We start from the raw sequence: 19,404 nt of genomic DNA on the forward strand, positions 1-19,404 counted from the left end.
TTTTGATGCCTCCTTTTTCCAAAGATTGCATTAATTTTTCCGTTTTGATTCTCGGTCTTTTCCCCCTCCACAAGAATGTCGAGAATGCTTTATTCAGTCTATTTATGTCTGTATGCTTCAATAACATGGGGATTGTCTGCATTGGGTAGAGTAATTTTGGAAAACTCATCATCTTCAAAAGATGATTTCTACCTAGTAATGATAGCGGCAGCCCCTCCCACATCTTTAGTTCCCGTTCTATTTTTTGTATCAAAGGTTTGTAGTTCAATTCGTATATTGACGCTGTTGTACGTCCCATCTGTATTCCCAAATATTTAAGGTGAGACCGTGCTATCGGTATCCCAGAGATGCCATCTCTTGTTCCCTCGGCAACCATCAGTTTCATCTTTTGCTCACACAGAAACAAAATTTCACACTTTGCTCTGTTCAATTTAAAGCCTGATAATCCCCCAAACTCCTCTATCTGTTGTGTCACTTTTGGGAGATCCCTCTGAGGGTTGTTCATAAATAGTATGATATCATCAGCAAATAGGGCTGAACGCAATTGTTCCTTCCCGACCCTAATACCTTCAAAACAATCTCCTTCATTTAACAGTCTAGACAAAGGCTCAATGGCCAGATTAAACAGGAGGGGTGACAGTGGACATCCCTGTCTAGTCCCTTTGCTCAATGGGAAAGATCTCGACAGGAACCCGGGCGTCGCCACCCTCGCCTGAGGATTCGCATACAATACCCCTATGAATGTACGAAAGGCTCCCCGTATCCCCATATTGTCTAGTACCGTCTCCAGCCATGACCACCCCACGCTATCAAACGCTTTCTCAGCATCAAGTGTGACCATGGCTGGACACTCCTCCTTTTGAAGATCCCTATGTCTAATGGCATCCATTACCAGCATAGCCCTCCGCACATTCGTCACCGCTGCCCTCCCCTTAACGAACCCCGATTGTGCCGGTGATATTAAGTTTGGTAGTATCTCCGCCAATCTATTGGCCATCAATTTGGCCAAGATTTTGAGATCTTGGTTTATCAATGAAATTGGCCTATAGTTTGCTGGGTTATCTAGACTTCTGTTTCCCTTGGGTATCAATTTTATGTACGCAGTGTTAAGGTGTCCCGAAATTCCACTTCCTCCCATTATTTTGTTATACATTCTAGTCAGGATCGATGCTACCTGCTCTCTCATTACTTTATAAAATTCCCCATTAATCCCGTCAGGTCCCGGTGCCTTGTGTACGTTCAGATCCCCTATTACCGTCTGTACTTCTTCTAATGTTATTTCTGCGTTCAATCTAGACAGCTCTTCCGCATTGATTTGCGTGAGTTTTATGCTTTTCAACCAGTCATTTTCCCTGCCAACCGTCTCTTCCCCCTTACTATATAATTTTGCATAATAATAACCCAGAATCTCGGTTATCTCTTGTGCGCTTGTGGATTTGCTCCCGTCCGGTCTAGTCATGTTAGTTATCAAAGTCATTGGTCGTCTCCCTTTTGCCAGATTGGCCAACAGTCTCCCTGCCTTATTGCCAAATTTGTGCAAATCAACTTCCTGCTGTGATCGTATCAGATCCTCCCTTTTCCCCGCCCAGGATTGAAATTCCTGTCTTGCTGCTTTCCACTCCTCCTTTGCCTCTTGTGTCTTGTTTTCTAGATACCATGTATACTTCTCTCTGAGGGTCTCACTTGCAGCCTGGTATTGTTTGTGGGTATGTTTCCTAAGTTTAGCTACATGTCCCATCAATCTTCCCCTTAATACTGTTTTTGCTGCTTCCCAGAACAACATTATATCCGCCTCATGTTCACTATTGTTTCTGCTATAGTCTTCCCACCATTCGTTCAGTGTTTTGGCAAATTCCTTGTCTCTAAGTAGAAACGACAGAAACCTCCACAAGTAGTCCGTCCCCCTCAGTGTTGTATCAGTAATTTCTAGAAGCACCGGGCTGTGATCCGATATCACCATATCTCCAATATCCACATCCCTTACCCTATGCATCAGAAATTGATCTACCAAAATGTAATCAATCCTAGACCACGCTTCGTGTGGATGCGAGTAATGAGAGTATTCCCGGTCATTTGGGTGAAGCATTCTCCAACTATCTTTTAAATTTGTGCCCTCCAAAAGCTTGACCATTAATCCTTTTACCTCCCTAATTGGTCTGCCGTCATCTCTACTATATCTCTTATCTTCCCCCCTTGAAACCACTGCATTAAAGTCCCCTCCGACTATCCGTTTGAGTTCTGTGTCTTTTCCCAGTTCAGTAGTGATAAAGTTAAAAAATGAAGTTTGTTCATTGTTAGGGGCGTATATGTTATATATATCAAACTCTCCCTGTGGACTGGTAAGCTTGATGTGAATATACCTCCCTTCTTCATCATTGTTCTGAGACACTATCGTGTGATTAAAATTTTTGTTAATTAGAATCATCACCCCTGCCTTTCGTCCCAGGGAGCCTGACCCAACTACTTTTCCCACCCATAGTTTCTGCATACGGAAGAAATCCCCCTGGGGTAGGTGTGTCTCCTGTAGTAATGCTATATCGACTTTCAGTCTTTTGAGTTGTCTCAATATCATCATGCGTTTATGTGGTGACTTCAGTCCTTTCACATTCCATGTCACTATTTTAACCATTGTCCCAATTTCTCAAGTATTTCACGTCGACATGTGGTCTTTCATATGTGTGGTATTGTGATCCCTCCAAGCATTCGGTGTGTCCATAACGTTGCTTTCCCTGAACCCATCTGCTCATCCTAAATCTATTATGAACTAACAACCCCTCAACTATCCCCCCCTTTACAGTCAGTCGTCTCTTCACTTCCATTTTTTCTGTGATGCTCCTGGCTCCGCAATTCCCTCTCAGCTCACTGATTAGTAATTACCCATAGCCTATCCCCCATTCTTCTGCTCCCCACCATAACAAGGCAAGGCCTTCTTGGTCAATAATCTTGTCAACATACAATACCCCCTCCCTCCTTTCCCATACACCTTATTCGGTGCCTCTGAACCCAGTCTCCCTCTCCTTCCTACCGGTATGGTCCTCCCAGCACCCAATAGAGAGACTCAGAAGAGAAGCCCGGACCCCCATGAACGCCAAAGCTCCTCCACCCCCCAAAGTGCGTAGGATCTCGGGATCCATAGAGACCATATAACAGGGGAGAACCAAAGTGATGGATCAAGAAAAGGAAGAAAAAAAAAAAAAAAAAAAAAGTGTACACCTCTACTTTCCATCATTCCCCTCCCCCCCACCGGTCCCCCAGTTCGGTCCAAAGTGATATATCTTCTCCTTAAAATCTCTCTCAAGGTGCTCCTCTGCCTCGGTCTCCAGATTTGCGTGACGGCGATCTTCTTTCCTTGGGATTCTTCGTATGGAGCTCCGTCCCCTCCTCTCCCCTCTCCCTCCATTCGTTCTGTCCCTCTTCTCGAACCTCCCCCTCACTTTCCCCACATCGACCATCCCTCCTCCCTGAAGATTTTCTTGTCTGGTCACTGTCCACTGCCTCCTCCATCCATCTCTCCGCCTCTTTCAAGTCCTTTGTCACAAAAAAAGATCCATCTTGTCTTGTCACTCTCAGTAGGGCAGGGTAGAGCAACTGGAACTTTATACCTTTGCGGTACAGTGTAGTGCAGATCTTGCTGATGGTCTTCCTTTTCCGGGTGACCTCTGCCGAATAATCTCCAAATATCAATACTTTATGTCCTTGTAAAAACAATGGGATCCTCCTTCCTCTAAATGCTCGCAGTAACTCTTCTTTGTCCTTATATTCCAGGTATTTTATTATGACTTGGCGCGGTCTGGCTGTGCCAGTCGTCCCCACGTTGTCTTCCTTTCCGCTCGTTCTCCACATGCCTGGACTCTCTCTTACAGGACCCACTCTGTGCGCTCTTTCCACTCTGCACTTATGTGTCAGACCCAGCACCTTGGGGAGCTCTATTTCACAAATGTTATCCAGTTGTAGCATGCTTATAGATTCCGGCAACCCCACCAGCCTTAAATTGCTCCTCCTTGATCGGTTTTCCAAATCTTCCAGTTTGTCTTTTATAGCCTGGGAGCCCTCCACCATCTCCTTCAACTGCTCCTTTAATGTTATCACCTCGTCCTCTGCAGTTGATATTCTTTGTTCCGCCTCTGCCATCCTGGTTCCCTGCTGTGTGACCTGTTCTTTAATGGAGGATAGCGCAGCCCCCACCATAGCCTCCAGGGACTCTTTTATCCTGTCTGCCAGGTGCGCTGCCACTGCCCCAGCCAAACGGTCATAGTCTATATGCATGCCTGTTATCTGGCTGCTCTGCTGGGCTGCCGACTTTTCGATCTGCCTCTCCCCCTCCTCCTCCACCAGGCTCTGCTCACCTTCCTGCAGACCGCTGTTTCCCGCGGCTGCCGCCATTTTATGGTCCCGTGCTGTGTGGTCTCCCTCTGCAGCGCCTTGCTTTAAGTGCTTGCCGCCACTCCGGAGAAGGTACCGCTCCATACACCGATATCTCCTGCTCCCTGCCTCTCACTTTCCACTGTCTCTCACGGCCGTGGGGTGTTCTATGCCGGTCTTTGTAGCTGAGGGTTGCACGGAGCTCTGTCTCCCGCGTCCTCACATCACAGCGCCGGAACCGGAAGTCCGCGAGATCTTTTGACGAATATGCCAGGGAGATGGCCTGCTTGATCCAATTTGCTATTGTGTTTTTTGCCGCCTTCTTTCCCTTATTCCGTCCTGAATATTGAATAAACAGGTTCTGGTCAATTCTCCAATCCTTGGTTAGTTCAAGGTAATGGAGAACCACCCTGCGGACATCCAGAGTGTGGAATCTTTTTTCCTTCGTATTGGAAGGATTTGGGCAAAATGAGGGCAACATAATAGCCTGACACCTATGAAAGTCTGACACCACCTTAGGCATAAAGGAGGGGTCTAGGTGCAGTACTATACTGTCCAAGTTGAGCAAGAGGTATGGTTCTTGTATCGATAGGGCCTGTAGTTCCCCCACTCGTCTAGCAGTGGTGATTGCTACGAGAAAGACTGTTTTAAGTGTGTTGATTCTTAATGAAATTTCTGACAGGGGCTCGATCTGTGTAAGACTATTGAGCACTATATTAAGATCCCAGGGGGGAACCCGACTAGGGAGTGTAGGCCGTATTCTGCTCGCAGCGGTCATGAATCGCTTAACCCAACGGTGTCTGGCTAGGTCCTGGTCAAAAAGAACTGAGGGCAGACACCTGTACCCTTAACGTGCTTGGAGTAAGCCCTAGCTCTTTTCCCCTTTGTAGGAAATGTAGAACCTGAGCAATATTGGGATGGAACGGATCAGGGACATCAGGAAGACACTAGGAAGAGAATTTCATCCATACTTTGCCGTATATGGCATTTGTTACTGGCTTTCTGCTTTTTTGAAGGGTCCGGATTACCTCATCTGACAGCCCCTTGGCCTTCAGGATGGCCTCAATAACCAAGCTGCCAGATTCAATTTGTTGGGGTTTTGGTAGAGTAGGGGACCCTGGAAAAGGAGGTTGGTTTTTTGGGGTAGAAGCAAGGGACCTTCCTGGGCCATGTCCAAAAGGGTGCTGTACCAGCTTTGTCCTGGCCACATTGGAGCAATCAGAATTGTCGTGCCTGTCTGATCGGATCTTTTGCAGCGTCCTTGCCAGCATAGGGATCGGCGGGAAGGCATAGGCTAGTCTGAAGACCCATGGATGGGCAAAAGCGTCTGTCCCCTGGGCTCCGTATGTGGGACCGAGGGAGAAATATGTTGCTGTTTTTGCGTTTTGAGCATTCGCAAATAGGTCGACTTCTGGATCTCCCCATCTCGCGGTAAGAGACTGGAAGACCTCTTGGTTCTGACACCACTCTCCCGGATGAACGTCCTTCCTGCTTAGGATGTCCGCCTGGATGTTGTCCGACCCTTTCAGGTGTACCTCTGAGATGGATAATAGGGGTTTTTCCGCCCAGAGGAAAATTCTTGTTGCCACTGTCTTCAGACTGGCATACTTTGTACCCCCCTGGTGTCTGAGGTATGCTACCGTGGTTACGTTGTCGGAATAGATCCGAACGTGATGGTTCTGGATATAGGATGAAGCGGCTTTTAGTGCTTCCTCCACTGCCTTCAATTCCCTTAGATTTGAGGATCTGGCTCTTATGTTCTGGGACCATCGTCCCTGGAAGTAAGACTCCTCCACCACTGCTCCCCAACCTCTCAGATTGGCATCAGTACAAAGTATTTTCAGGGGGAGCTGGTCCCAGCTTATTCCCCTCCTCAAGTTTCGGTAATTCAGCCACCACAAGAGGGCCGATTTTACATGTCCTGGAAGTGGAATTCTTTTTGACAGATTGTTTCGATACTTCCTTGTGTTTACCAGGACGTATGACTGGAGGATTTGCGTGTGTGCCTGTGCCCAGGACTCCACCTGAATACACGATGTCAGGAACCCCAGGATAGACATGGCATCCCTCAGAGTCAGCGCCCTTTGTTCTCTGAACCGGATAATTCTCTGACGAAGGTCTAATTGATGATCCTCGGGAAGAAAGGATGTCCTTCTTTCAGAGTCTAAGAGGATCCCCAGGAATTTTTCCTTGGGGAAGGATGAAGGTCTGACTTCTGGAGAATCGGGATCCAACCTAGGGATTCGAGGATCTGCAGAGTTTTTGATACATCTTGGTTTAGTCGGGATATCGATGGAGCGATAATAAGCAGGTCATCTAAATATGGAACAATGCATATTCCCTGAAGACGGATGAAAATGACTGCTTCCCTCATAATTTTCGTAAAAACTCTTGGTGCTGGGGATACGCCAAATGGGAGGGCATTGAACTGGAGATGGCTGATCCCCTGGTCGTGGGAGACCGCGAACCTCAAGAACTTCCTGTGATCTGGATGGATTGGGACGTGGTAATAAGCGTCCCTTAGGTCTATCATAGCCATCGGCCAGCCCTGCCCAATAAGAGGGATTGTCAATTTTACCGTCTCCATCTTGAACCTCCTGTATCTGATGAAACGATTCAGGGGTTTCAGGTTTGTGATATACCTGTACTTTCTCGAGGGCTTCTTCACCAGGAATACGGGGGAGAAATGTCCTCTGCCTATTTCCTGATGAGGTACGTATAAGACTACTTCTTCCCCTAACAGATCTTGTAGTTGGAGAAGTAGGATCTTTTGGACTGTGTAGGGGTGATTCTTAGACAGTGGGGGGGTTGTTCGAACACCAATTTCAGCCCAAAATTGTATAGTGTGCCGGATCCACTGGTTCGAGGTCATGGACTGCCATTGGGCGAAGAACTGAGTGAGTCGACCCCCCACCGGGGAGTCACTGTTTGTCCGGGGGTTGCTGTTGCTGAGGGACAAGGATGTTCTTCCCTCTGCCCCCCTTTGGGTAGCTCCATTGTCCCGTCTTGCCCTTCCCTCTGAACTCCATCTGGGAGGACTGCTCTCGTGGTGGCACAAAAAAAATGTCTCCTGGTGATTTTCTGTTCGGGTAGCGATTTCTTTTTGTCCGAGGCCTTCTCGAGGATGTCGTCCAAGACTGGCCCGAACACGTGGTGCCTCTGGAAGGGGATGGCACAGAGTTTCATCTTAGAGGTGATGTCACCTCCCCACGACTTCAGCCAGAGGGCCCTTCTAGCTGAATTAGAAAGAACTAAGGACCTTGCTGCTACCCGCACCGTCTCTCCCGAGGCATCGGCTAAAAAGCCCGTTGCTTTTTGGAGAAGGGGAAGGGAATCTAAGATTTCTTCTCTGGGAGTACCCCCAGAGAGGTGTTCCTCTAACGTACGAAGCCAGAAAAATAAGGATCTGGCGATGCAAGTGGAGGCTACATTTGCTTTAAGCAAATTCATTGATGCTTCCTGGGATTTTTTAAGGTGACTTTCTATTTTGCGATCCATAGGATCTTTCAACTGGGAAGAGTCCTCGAATGGGAGGAACGTATTCTTAGTTACTTTGGAGACTTGAACATCTATTTTAGGGATTTCCCAAATAGAGTTGTCACCCTCGAGGGGAAAGCGATTTTTTAGTTCCGAGGGTACGCTAAGTCCTTTCTCAGAGGAGGACCACTCCTGAACTATTAAATTCTGGATGTTTTTGTGTACTGGAAAACCTTTCCTGCCCCTGAGTCTCAGCCCCCCAAACATCTCATCCTGAACTGAGAGCTTCACCGCCTCCTCCTCAACCCCCATGGTATCTCACCATGGAGACCAGCTCTTCCATATCCTCAGAAGAAAAGAAGTATTTTTTTGTGTCGGGTTTGGGGGTGGATGTGGAGCCCACATTTTCCCAAATGTCCTCAGACCCTGAGGCATGACTTCTCCCGAATATGAATCTGTCTCCGTCGGTGCCATTTTCCTCTTTTTTTGGGAGAGGGTCCTGGGTCACCGGGGTCTGGGCAAATGCCGTCACGGAGGTCTGTACCTCCTGCTTAATGAGAGTTTTGATGCTGTTAAACAGGGAAGGCTATTCGGTGCGCAGGATGTCCTGCGTACAAGGTTGGCATAGCCTCTTTTTGTAATCAGAGGGAACCACACTTGCGGCTGGGTTTATTTCTTGGGGCAGAGGCCTTTTCTTCATGAAAGGAGAGAGAAGGCTTACTCAGTGACCCGTGCCACCAAAGTTCTGACAGTTAGGGGACCGACCCTGCTACTTACGGTAGGAGGGGGAACGCTGGGCTCCGCAGATGCAGCTGTCAAGGGCTTGTGACTGTTCATGTCAGCACCAGTCACCATACAGACACACTGCGCTTATCTGGAGCCTGTGGCCCGCTTATATGGGCGTTGTAGCATTCATCATTTTGTGCCCCTCCTTCCTCTTGGTCCATGGGGAGGAACCTGCCGCACGACCCCGGCTGCCATTGCCTGGAACACAGGAGGACGTGAACCGGAAGTGCGCGGTAACGTCACCCCTGATTGGAAGCTACGCCCCCTCCAACGCACACAGGCCCGGCGTCGGCAGCGCGAGAGGAAGGAGGAAGCTGGGGAGCAATCAGAGGACCCCGCCTGCACTATACCGCCTCACTTTACCCCGGAGGGCGTGGGAGGGGCAGAAGAAGTCCTGAGTCGCACCTGGAGGTGGAGACGGGAGCAGCGGTGTGAAGGAGGAGAGGCGAACCCCCGACCTCAGCTGCCCGGCGAGTAAGTTTGTTGGAGCTCCACTCGCCGGCCATGTCAGTCCCCTGTAACCTCTTCATGCCCCACTAGGGGACAGGAAAAACACTGGAGGTGGCAAGAAGGGGAGGGTTATTTAACCTCTTTGTGTTTCCTGTCCACTGTCGTGGAAGGTGACTGGAGAAAGATAGATAGAGAGACAGATAGATAGATAGATAGATAGATAGATAGATAGATAGAAAAAACAGACAGCAGCACAAACTTGAGCAGATTTTGGGTGCAATGCTTCCTGAATAATGCGATTGCCCAACGCAAAATATAAGTGGAAAAAAATCAGGCAGCACTCCAGTTCAAAGAAAAATTGTGGACTTTAATCCAGCACCAAGTGATGCAACATTTCGACCTCACAGCCCGGTCTTTGTCCCTGGCTGACCGGAGATGAACTAATGAGCGTGGGAAAGTTTCTGCATTTTCTCCCATGCTCATCAGTTCACCTCAGGTCAGCCAGGGACATCAGTGAGGCTCCGCAGAGTCCCCTGGCGGACCTGAGGTGTACAGATGAGCGCTCATTAGTTCACCTCCGGTCAGCCAGGAACGTCAGTGAGGCTGCGCGGAGTCCCCTGGCTGACCTGAGGTGAAATGATGAGCGCTCATTAGTTCATTAGTTCATTTCCAGGCAGCCGGGAGGCTGCGCAGAGATAAACTAATTCATTCTGGCAGTGGTTTAGAGTGGGCTGGTCGCACTAGCACCGGTCCCGTGCTAAACCACTTGACCCCCTTCTGATGGAATGCAGCGGGGGACCTGACTAACCAGCGGAGAGGTAAGGATATTGTTGTTTTTTTGTTTTATTTTTGTTACAGGTCGATGGTTTATTTTTGGATTAGCAGAGGAGTAAAATTTTGATCAAAAACTTGGTGTCTTTATTTCATTAAAATAATTTTTAATTAATGTCTGTGCGTGTTTTTAACCCTTTACTAGTCTAGGGTTAATAATGGATTGGTGTCTAATTGACACCTCTCCATTATTAATCGGCTTAATGTCACCTTCCAATTGCAAGGTGATATTAACCCTTTCTTATTAACCCATTAGCCACCACTACAGGGCAATGGGGATAGAGAGGCTAAGTGCCAGAAAAGGCGCATCTTATAGATGCGCCTTTTATGGGGTGTCTGAGGGCAGATTTTTGTAGCCAGGGGAGGCCAAAAACAATGGTCTCTCTCAAGGCTATTAAAAATCTGCCCTCACTCACTGGCTTTCCCTCTCTGGTGGAGCAGATTGCTCGGGAACCCACGCATTTTTTTCAACGAATTAACCCCTTAATTTAACACCTACATGTCCCAAATTTTACACAAAAACCCTACTCTAATTATTAGTCAAAGACATATAAAAATTAAAAGAAATAAAATGACGTACTGTATGTAAACCATGTCTCATATCCTGTCGGTTTTTGCAATTATTTTACAAAAGCCGACAAATGAATTAATGGCTATTCTGCTATCTATATCTCATATATATATATATATATATATATATATATGTGTGTGTGTGTGTGACATATATAAATAAATATATATATTGTAAGGCAGTGCTCACTGAGTGCATTGGGGAACACCCGCTTGGCAGCACTATAACATACAGGAAGACTGAATTTCCTTAAAAGTTCTCCTGGGTTTATTGCTCCATATCCCCAGCAACACAAACACAGAGCAGTCAGCCTTAAGGTCCGGCAACATAAAATAATAATGTCCATAAACAGTTATGGCTCTGGGAACAAGGGGAGCAAAAAACGAAAGCGTAAAAGCAGAAAATGGCCCGGACGTTAAAGGGTTAATAATATAATTATTATGGTAATATTAAAATTGAGCAGTATAAATGTCAGCCTATTGGTTCGGCCCTCCACAACAGTCCTGGTCTCTCACATGGCTTTGTGGGAAATTAATTGCCCACCCGTAGGTGACCCCATTGTTTGCTACAGCATTATGGATTTCAATTTAGAGACTATTTGCATAATGCTACAACCAAATCCACCATTTTCCTCTCTATCTGCTCTCATGTGTTCATCTACCCTCCTAGTTCTGTGGATTCTGGCGAGTTCTGTCTTGCTTTTTTGTCTCCCATCCAGCATAGCCTTTTATTAGGGATTTAATTGTTTCACTTGCCTTCCAGTCTGCTATGCTAGTGACCTGCATCCAGTGTTGGACTGGAGTGCCAAGGGCCCACCAGTAACACTGACTTTGGGGGCCCACTTGCATACAAATATTACACTACCCTCGTTAACAAATTTACCTATATCTCTATATAATAATAAACTGGGTAGTTTGATTAATGAATGATTATATGTTGCCTTTTTCTATACAGAATCAATTGAATTATGGCAAGTACTTCTCATAGTGGGGTTGGGGGCCCAGATCTGCACAGGGGCCCACCAGGGGATTCCCCTGTTACCCTATGGGCCAGTCCGAGCCTGCCTGCATCCTTGTTTTCACTCTGACCTATGGCTTCATGAATCCACCTCCACAAGCAAACTCTAAAAAGGTTTTTTCATACAAATCTATATTCCAATTCAAATATAATGCATCTCCTGCTCAGGTCAAGCACAGCCTTTATTAATCAATTATACACTATCTGTCTACTGTATATATCTATACCATATTAATCTATATCTTTGCACATCATACCAAAGAGAGAGAAAAAAGCATGTGTCGAAAATGCATGCAAAACCGCATACAAAAACGCAAGGAAAAACGCAACTAGCTGAGATGCTGGATTCATGCTGAAATACAGCTGCGTGAAAGCCTTTACAAATCCTTATTGTTGGAACTTACCCTACGGCCGGGGTAACACTTGCGAGTGTGATGCGTGAAACTCGTGCATCAATACCCGGCACTGCCGCCGGCACTCGGAACCGGAGTGTGCGGCTGCATGTATTTCTATGCAGCTGCACACTCTGGTCCAAGTGCTGGTGGTAGTGCCAGGTATTGATGCGATTTTCTCGCATCACACTCGCAAGTGTGACCCTGGCCTAAAACAAAAATCCTTTGAAGGGTTAAGGCCCGTCACACACAGCGAGATCGCTAGCGAGATCGCTGATTTTTTGATGCCACAGCGATCTCGCCAGCAATCTTGCTGTGTGTGACACATATCAGCGACCGCCCCTGACGGGTATCGCTGATAGTGCTGTAATGTCCTGGGTCATTTTTTGATCGTTGGTCTCCCGCGTGTGGCAGCGGGAGACCAACGATCAGCGACGCTGGGAGCTGGTTTCCAAGGTAAACAGTGGATATCTAAGAGCTGCGCGGCTCTTAGGCCTCTTTCACACTTCAGTTTTTTACAATCAGTCACAATCCACCAGGTTTTGAAAAAAACGGATCCTCAATTTTCTTTTGAGGATTCGTTTTTTTTCCCCATTGACTTCCATTACTGGCGGATTGTGACGGATTGCCGTCCGTTGCATCTGTTTTTTTTGCGGATCCGCCAAAAGTTGCTGTCCGTCACCATCCTCAAAGATTTGAAAACGGAGCTTGCAACGTTTTTTTATCTGGCGGATCCTCCAGACACTAATTTAACCCGAAATTCTTTCTGGGTGCCGGACAAAAAAAATATTCTCTCTCTCTAGCTCTCTCTCTCTCTCTCTCTCCTTTTCCCGGCCAGCGGTTCCTTTAAATTTCCTCATTTTCAGGATCCTTCTGAAAACGGATCCTGTGCCATCCGTTCACGGATCCGCTTGTCTGCCTTTTTGGCGGATTTGAACTGATGCAAAAAACTGAAGTGTGAAAGAGGCCTTAGATACCCGCTGTTTACCTTGGATACCAGCTTACTCGCTGGTCCAGATCGCTGGTGAGTCTGTCTATGTGACAGCTCACCAGCGATCGTCCCAGCGATCCCATCCACGTCAGATCGTTGATGGGATCGCTGGGACATTGAAGTGTGTAACGGGACCCTTTCTCTAGTAAAACAATGTTACCTGCATTCAATTGTTAGGAGAAAAGCATACAGCCCTTTTTTAAATGTTCATATAGGGTCAATCATTGCTTCCTCTTGCTTTAGGGCATTTCAGAGTATGACTAATTTAAGTCTGCATGTTGTGGTCCTTGTGCCTTTTCTGAACTATGGCAAAAAATGTACAGGTTTTTGAAAAAGGCAGGAAAATATTTGCTTTTGCGGCCAAAACCACATCGGTGCCACAATTTGTGAACACAACCTAATTGGAAAGTGTAAACAGGTACGAGGCGGATGTAACGGCGCAGAAGATGGAGACTCAGTTGTTACTTGAACCAAATGATTATTTACTTACTACAAACAATTTAGGTGAACAGATAACAAAGGTCTAAAGGTTTAGTGAGTTCCAAGATACTTTAAACTAGTACACAATATTGGGAATTATTAATCTAGGTACACACGTGGTCAAAATTGTTGGTACCCCTCATTTAATGACAGAAAAACCCACAATGGTCACAGAAATAACTTGAGTCTGACAAAAGTAATAATAACTAAAAAAATCTATTTATATAATTGCATTGTAATGTTTTCATTGCCTGTTCTGTCCAGATGTCACTGTATCCCAGAATTCCAAGTGGAGGAAGTTCACTGACCGCCATATTGGGACACCCAAGTGATGGGTGTCTCAATATGGAAACTGCTGCTGGTATCAACCTATTGCTCGGTACCACCAGCGGAACACGTCGCACCACACACACACACACACACTATACGCCATATGCACCACACACACTCACACACTCTCACACACACACTCTCTCTCACACACTCACATTCACACACTCACACAGCTTCTTGCGCGGTACCACCAGCGGAACACCGTCGCAATACGCCTGCGTGAATTCCGCACAGGCGCAGTGAATCATTCGGATGATCCCGGCGGCAGATGCGCGACGTGTCTACAGGCAGAGGAAGCCGGTCACATTAAAGGGGTTTTCCCACGAACGAAAGTTCATTTTAAAAATTGTCTGTGTCTGACCGTGTACGGAGCATACCACATCTCCTGGGCAGGGGAGAAAGCAAAAGACAATACTGACATGACAGCAGGGGATCATAGAAGATTCGTTTTGTGAGGTAAAATATTTCAGACTGTTTTTAAACAATATTTTACCTCACAAAATGTATCCTCTGTTATCTCCTGCTGTTATGTCAGTATTGTCTTTTGCTTCCTCCCCTGCCCAGGAGCTGTGGTATGTTCTGTACATGGTCAGACACAGGGGAGAGAGACAGAGCACAGGGGGGAGACAGTTCAAATGGGACAGCACATGAGGGGAGAACACAGCACAGGAAGGAGAGAGACAGCAGACAAGGGGGATAGCACATGGGGTAGACAGGTCAAAGAAGAGAGCACAGATGGGAGAAGTCAGCACATGGGGAAAGAGAGAGTGGATAGGTGGGTGAGCACATGGGGGGTAGAGATTCTCAATGCTGCAAAGCCTGCCCCCATGGTGACATTACCGCTCTCCTGATGTGATAGTATCGGGCCTGAATCTAGTCTATGATAATGAACAAATGAAAGTCAGACATTGCTTTTCATCCATGCTTCCACAGAATTTATAACAAATATAAAACTCATGAAATAGGCCTGGACAGAAATGATGGTACCCTTAACTTAATATTTTGCTGCACAACCTTTTGAGGCAATCACTGCAATCAAACAATTCCTGTAACTGTCAATGAGATTTCTGCACCTCTCGACAGGTATTTTGGCCCACTCCTCAAGAGCAAACTAATCCAGCTGTCTCGTGTTTGAAGGTTGCCTTTTCCAGACAGCATGTTTCAGCTCTTTCCAAAGATGCTTAATAGGATTTAGGTCAGGGCTCATAGAAGACCACTTCAGAATAGTCCAATGTTTTCCTTTTAGCCATTCTTGGATGTTTTTAGCTGTGTGTTTTGGGTCATTATCCTGTTGCAAGACCCATGATCTGTGAGTGAGACCAAGCTTTCTGTCACTGGGCAGCACATTTCTTTCTAGAGTCCCTTGATAGTCTTGAGATTTCCTTGTATCCTGCACAGATTCTAGACACCCTGTGCCATATGCAGCAAAGCAGCCTCAGAACATAACAGAGCCTCCTCCATGTTTCACAGTATAGACAGTGTTCTTTTCTTGATATGCTTCATTTTTCCATCTGTGAACATAGAGCTGATGTGCCTTGCCAAAAAGTTCCATTTTTGTCTCATCTGTCTATAGGACATTCTCCCAGAAGCTGTGGATTGTCAACATGTAAATTACAGTCTGGCTTTTTTATGAATTTTTTTCAACAATGGTGTCCTCCTTGGTCATCTCCCATGAAGTCCACTTTGGCTCATACCTCATACAACGATGGATGGTGCGATCTGACACTGATGTTCATTGAGCTTGAAGTTCAGCTTTAATCTGTTTAGAAGTTTTTCTGGGCTCTTTTGTTACCATTCGTATTATCCATCTCTTTGATTTGTCATCAATTTTCCTCCTGCGGCCATGTCCAGGGAGGTTGGCTACAGTCCCATGCATCTTAAATTTCGGAATAATATGTGCAACTGTAGTCACAGGAACATCAAGCTGCTTGGAGATGGTCTTCTAACTTTTAACTTTAGCATGTTTGTCTATAATTTTCTTTCTAATCTCCTGAGACAACTCTTTCCTTCACTTCCTCTGGTCCATGTTGAGTGTGATACACACTATGTCACCAAACAGCACAGTGAGTATCTGTAGCCCTCTATACAGGCCCACTCACTGATTCGAAGATTGTAGACACCTGTGATGCTAAATAGAGGACACATTTCTGTCTAGGCCTATTTAATGAGTTTTATATATTTTAAATTATGTGGAAGCATGGCTGAAAAGCAATGTCTGACTTTCATTTGTTCATTATCATAGATTTTTTAGTTATTATTATTTTTGTCAAATTCAAGTTATTTCTTTATTGTGGGTTATTCAAGTTATTGTGGGTTTTTCTCTCATTAAACAAGGGGTACCAACGTGTGTATACATGATATGAATAGTATCACACGAGACCCACTAGAGCCGGTGCCAACACCACTGGATCAGCACCGGATATTATTTTATTGGGGTTGAAATAGAGATTCAGAAGGAGTACTGAATCTCTGTGTTTGAGATGAAATTTTGGATAATTAAAGAAATTGTTCACGTGTATGATTCAATATGTCGTCCTTCCTTTCCACCTTGTCTAATTTGTATGTGTTCTGTCTTCAACTGCTATTTAATTCTTTAACAGAATAAGGCTTGTGTTTTACACACAGTTTTTTCATAATTTGATTACCAAGCATAAGATTATGGGAGTTTCCACACAGTCGTTTCATTTGATATTTCCCGTTTCCAAGTTCATGTTGCCACTGGGTGTTGAAAATCCAACATCTTCTGCATTCTGCATATGCAGATGCCGGTTATTCCTTTATGTAATATTTGCCTCTACAATTTATAAATTTAATTCAGAATAATAACTTGAGGCAGAAATGTAGTGTTACACACAGTTAATGTGATGCTGACCTGGTAAGTCGTGTGTGCGTGAAGCAGCCAGTATTGCAATAAATGTAAATAAATTTTATATCATAGCGCTTACATTCTCAGCTCTTGGCTTCCCTTTCATCACTCAAGCAGATTGTTTCTTTCTCTAAAGCCAAAAACTGCTGTATAAGAAGGGGGAGTACTCAGCATAGCTATTGCTACTAAACTCCTTAAGGAAAATATAATAGTGTTTTATTATCCCAACCCTCCCACAGACAGAATGGTGCATAATCCTCAGAAACCTTTCTCTTGCTGAGAAAGCTATAAGACGGAGACATTAAAGAATTGCTGATATAATCTAGAACTCTGCACATCTTTGCATACATTGGATTACAATGCACTGACAAAAAAAAGAAATCTTAAATGGAAAATAGATACTACAAGGGCAAAGCCTGTGCTAATCTAGAAATATTCATTAGCAGCTAATACAGACACTGTATACTGAGTGGTTTAATACAGTTATACAATTTTAAGACATTGATTAAATACAGTGATCTAATATCATTCTAGCAATAAATTATTAATTAATATTAATAATTAATCTATAGGGTGACACTGAATGTTGGGTAGGGTTTTGGTCAGCAAAACTGTTGCATTTGTTGGCTCAGCTTTGCAGTAAGAGAATAGCTGTGTAGAAGTAAATGTCAGGAAGAGTCCATGCACATCAGTGGTTTTGGGAGTGTAGCTTTGTAACATAGTGCAGTGCAGTAGTCGTGGTTGAGAGGAGCATCATCCACGCGCCATCGCTTTACAGGAAAATGGGGGACATGGCTGGGTGTGTGTGCTACATGCCGCTGGAGACTGCATGCTGCCGTTTGACTTGGCAGGCCAGGACCAGATGAGGTAGAGATAAGTGAGAGAGACCAAAGTCCAAAAATAAACTTTTCTTTACTTAAGAAGAACTTTTTAAGAGTATGTACATCAGATAGCAGGCACAGCACTTAATGACTTTTTTTTGGCATTTTACAGAGACAGGAACTTTACGGTTACATGTGGAGGTCCATTACTTTTGTTACATGCTACAACAGTCCAGCCAACCTTATGGGCTATTTCCTTCCAAGTGGAGATAATATCTCTAAAAATTTCCAACCTCTTGAGTGTTGGGGGTAACGAAGCAAACCGGGAATTAAGAAGCGTTGTTAAGAAGAGATGAGAGACTTTGCCTTTTTTAAGGTCGAGTTGGGTTTCATGAAACCCGACTTTTGAAAAAGTCGGGTCGAACGAAATCGGCTGACTATAGGGAAAAGTCGGAGGCCGACTGAAACACGAAACCCAATGCAAGTCAATGAGGAAGCAAAGTCGGCAGGGAGTGGAGGACAGTAAACACACCTACAGTGCCCATTTCAATGCCAAAAACATCAATTCTTATTACTGAAGCTTGTCAACATTAATTTACTTCATAATAATAGTTACGCATTGAAAACTGGGGGTTATTTGGCTAAAGTTGTGGGGGGTTAGGGCTGGCTCCAGGTTTTCGTGTGCCCTGGGCCAAAGAGTGTCAGTGCGCCCCTTTAACACATACCACAACTCATAATGCTCTGATACGGCACAGAAATATAGGTACAGTACAATGACAAATACTTCACTGGTTACATAACATGACTGATCTAATGTAAATTGTACAATAGCTCAAAAAAGGACAGCATATTACTCCATACAGTATGGCCACCACATTGTGCGCCATACAGAATAATGAGCCCCATATATTTCTCTATACAGAATACTTGGTCACATATAATGTTCCATACAGTATATGATGAGCTCCACATAATGCTACAGTATATGATGGTCCCCATGGACGATGCTCCAGTGTATTATGGGCCCTAATAATGATCCATATATAATGGGCCCCATTTCTAATGATCTAGTGTATAATGGGCCCCGTAAATGCTGCTCCAGTGTCTGATGTCCCCGATTTGGAATGCTCCAGTATATGTTGGTCCCCATGGATGGTGCTCCAGGGTATGCTGGGCCCTAATAATGCTCCATATATAATGGGCTCCATTTATAATGCTCCAGTGTATAATGGGCCCCATAAATGCTGCTCCAGTGTCTGATGTCCCCCATTTGGAATGCTCCAGTATATGATGGGCCTCATGGATGTTGCTCCAGTGTCTTATGGGCCCTAATAATGCTCCATATATAATGGGCCCCATTTCTAATGCTCCAGTGTATAATGGGCCCCGTAAATGCTGCTCCAGTGTCTGATGTCCCGCATTTGGAATGCTCCAGTATATGATGGGCCTCATGGATGATGCTCCAGTGTATGATGGGCCCTAATAATGCTCCATATATAATGGGCTCCATTTCTAATGCTCCAGTGTATAATGGGCCCCGTAAATGCTGCTCTAGTGTCTGATGTCCCCCATTTGGAATGCTCCAGTATATGATGGGCCCCATTTTTAATTAACCCAGGCATGGTATGTGAAAAGAGCTCCATGGAGTAATCCGAAGTGTGTGCTGCCGCATCCTTCACTTTTGGTGTGGGTGAAGGACACAAGGAAAGGGGTTGCTCCTGACCAGAAGCCTGCACTGATGACTCAGTGCTTGCATTTTTTGAAACTTCCGAAGAGGAGGCGATAGAGCTGGAGGCTGTTTCAGCAATGTAAGCCAAAACCAGTTCCTGATGCTCTGGCTTTAAAAGCAGTCTACCTACTTCCAGAAAAGGGAGCCTTACAGACCTTCAGGAGCTACACCATGATGCAGGCTCAACACCTCCTGCCTTAGCTGCTATTGTGTTTTTGGCACTACCAGCAGATGCACCACCACCACCATCAATACCAGTTGGCCCCCCCACGCCCACGTCTGCTTCCTCTTCCACCAT

The sequence above is a fragment of the Dendrobates tinctorius genome, unplaced genomic scaffold, assembly GCF_039654945.1.
Source record: "Dendrobates tinctorius isolate UK_male_01 unplaced genomic scaffold, ASM3965494v1 ptg000003l, whole genome shotgun sequence".
NCBI lineage: Eukaryota > Metazoa > Chordata > Amphibia > Anura > Dendrobatidae > Dendrobates > Dendrobates tinctorius.